This window comes from Otolemur garnettii, unplaced genomic scaffold (genome assembly GCF_000181295.1).
Source record: "Otolemur garnettii isolate 467f Iridium unplaced genomic scaffold, OtoGar3 scaffold00177, whole genome shotgun sequence".
NCBI lineage: Eukaryota > Metazoa > Chordata > Mammalia > Primates > Galagidae > Otolemur > Otolemur garnettii.
Window position 1 is genome coordinate 2,285,609 of NW_003852572.1, and position 3,445 is coordinate 2,289,053.

The window sequence follows — 3,445 nt, forward strand, 5'->3', positions numbered from 1 at the left end:
CCTCTCCGTTCCAGAAGCGCTTCCCGGCTCCTGACGCGCTCTGCCCATCCTCTCCGCTCCGGCCGGCGCAGCACCGAGCTCACTCGCTCTCCAGGTGCTTCCGCCCTGAGCTCTCCAGGGCGGTCAGGCGGGGGTGGGACGCGAGATCTCAAGGAAACTTCATGCCTCAAGGAGTAAGAAGCCCTTGGACTTTCTATCCAGTGAACCTCCGCACTGAGCTCCGCCCTAAAGCAAGACCACCTATAACGTCTTGGGAGATCTGTTTAATTTGAGAAAATGTGAAGTTAGCTGTGCGCTTCTGGGTTATTACGGACCACAAACTTTCATGTTAAAGGACTGAAGTTTCTTGTTTCTTTTTTAAAGATAGAATCATTACCAGGTCGGTTGTTTGAGCACACCTATATCTCCCACTTACAACAGATGTATTTTCTCTTTATCTTAACAACAACCCAAAAAACCCCAACTGGCTGGCAACTGTGTTTTAGAACCTGAAACCCGAATCAGAAACGTTAAAAGCCTGCTAGCTCCGCCCTGCTGCAAGGCGAGAAATGGGTTCCAAAGGTCTAGCACGGATTTTGTTTTCCAACCTTCATTAATGACAACATAATTGGTTTTCTGTGTTTTTTCTACATATTCTACGTAAACTGGGAGGAAATGGGTCGCTCCCAGTAAAGAGAATCTGATATGAAATTCCCTATGTTTAGAATGTTTAGGCAAAGTGAATAATGCACATAAAATAACAGATTTCTGGAAGTTGAAAGACTGCAGTGTTTATATATCTCCACTTGATTTATTAGAGATCTCAGCCAAAACTGTATTTCTTACAGCTAGGACCTTTGAACATTTCTTGTAGCTTCCAAAATTTCAGGAGCTATTTGATTAATTAGTAGCGTTGCCTTCTCAAGTTTTCCAAGTCAATCTCCTATGACATTCGGTAATATCTTGAAACTAAGTTAAAATAAAAATTGAGATTAATATTTATAATTTCAAATGTAAGATTTTAAAAAATGAATGTATAACAGGTACGGTAAGAAATATATACGTATGCAACATGTTTAATAGGAAAGAAACTAGTATTTTTAACTCAGAGAAAAGTATCTTCTTCCATTTCCACCGTTTCTACCCTGACAGATGACAGTAAGATAACAAAGCACAGAAACTCCTAGTTGCAGTCCGTGAAAGTCTGGACCACTGTAAATATACGTCGGATAATTCTAGGAGCATGACTGTGTGCTAACTCTTCAAAGATGTGTATATGACGATGGTAGTCGTAAGGGCCATGTTGTTACGTATTTGAACATATTAAATTCTTGTATAGTACATTATGACAGAAGCTGAAAGCTCCTCCTCCACACTCTGGTAGGACGGGCCTCTGCACACTCATTCTAACCTTCTACTACAATTTGAAATGGCGAGAAGAATATAGCGTCATGTTTTCAGACCTCATTGTTTTCATGATGGGGAAAGCACTGCAACTGCGCCTGAGGAGAAACTCTGATGCACAGGGAGGCCAGTCATCTATAAATTAAAAATCTTCTGACCTTTGTGACCCACCTTAAAAAAAAAATCACGGTCGCAGCTTGGTGCCCTCAGTGGTTAAGGCGCTGCCACATACACGGGCTAGCAGGTTAAAACTCAGCCCGTGCCAGCTAAGCAACAATGACAACTACAGTGAAAAAACAGCCAGGCTTTGTGGTGGGCACCTGTACTCCCAGCTACTTGGGAGGCTGAGGCAAGAGAATGACTTAAGCCCAAGAGTTTGAGGTTGCTGTGAGCTGTGAAGCTACAGCGCTCTACCAAGGGTGACAATGTGAGACTGTCTCAAAAAATAAAAAAATGATGGTTGCTATTTGCTACAAAGTATTTGATGAGAAATGATATAACTGAACATTTACATCTTCAAAGAGCCTACTTTTAAACAATCCCAGAAGCAGTCACACCTCAGTTAACAGGCTGGTTATCAGTTAACACCTCCATGGGGACTAATTGAAAGCTTACTGAGAGGAAAACACAGCTGAGAAGAACAGGGGGAGAGAATTAGGTGGGAGGTAAGTTACAGGAAGGAGAGTTGGGAACATAACAAGTCAAGTGGGTGGCTACAGAGGGAAATAACTCCACTGAGTGCAGCGTGTTTTACTGAGAGCCAGTCTAGGAAGCTGGATCAGTTGAGAAACCAGAAAGTGGGGTCCTCGGGGTGGGGTGGGAAGAGCAAGACACTGGTACCAGAGCTGGGACTTGATTCTGCATCTCTGCCCATACTTGGCAAAATGAGAACTCACGGCAATGCCCAGCTCTTCTGAGGTCATTTCTGTCACCTATATACGTTATGAAACGCCAGTATTGTGGTCACTGCCAGCTTGACCTTTTCGTCCATATTTGTGTCTTTGTTTTGTTCATCAAGGAAGACATCACCTTCCTTTACTTTATTTAGTTAATAAAAGCACAAATATGTGCAAGACGGTTTCAGGGATTTTTTTTTTTTTTATTAAATTCATGTACTCTCTAGGTACCCTTACTCTCATTTTCAAATGTACCACAGGTCTAGAAAATCAGTCCAAGCATGTAGTGACTGGGGGTCCATTTCCAAGCACCTTTGAGGTTGAATCTATGAAGACATTAGTAGATCTACAGTTCTTTAATGCGTGCACACACACAGAGCTGTCTCTCAGGTTACTTTCTCTTCCAGCTATTCTGAAAGCATGTTACTCTAACCATCATAAGGCTAGATAGGAAAGTCCAAGTTATTGTACATCTTACATGTGTGAAGGACAGAACCAGGCATTTTATTTATTTTTCTTTATTTATTCTATTTTTTTTTTATTTTTGAGACAGAGTCTCACTTTGTCACCATCTGTAGAGTGTCATGGCATCACAGCTCACACCTTGAGCTCAAGTGATCCTCTTGCCTCAGCCTCCCAAGTAGCTGTGACTAGAGATACCACTGTAACAACATCCAGCTATTTTTAGTGATGGGATCTCACTCTTGCTCAAGTGAGATGAGCTCAGTGCAGAACTCCTGAGCTCAGGCAATCCACTGGCCTTGGCTTCCCAGAGCCGGGCATTTTACACACATGATGTCTCAGTCTTCACCACCTGCCCAAGAGCCCAATATCTCACTGCTCGTAAATACAAAGGACTGTGAGGTTCTATAAAGTTCTGAAGCATGATCATGCAGCACTGTTCCAAAACTTTTCTTCTCTATAGAAATGCCTGGGTCAGAATCGTCTTCTGTTTGTGTTCTCCAATTCTGTTGTCCTCTAACTGTCCTAGCCCACCTGTTGTAACCACCTCTACTTTAGTAGAAGCTCGAACTCCTCTAGAAGTAGAGTCACGAAATGAGAAAATGGTTAAATCAGGAAGCTGGAGAGGTTAAGGCAAGTTACTTCATTTCCATACTGACCACCTCAGTCCCTGTCTCAAATGACTTGCCGTCCACTAGGACGCT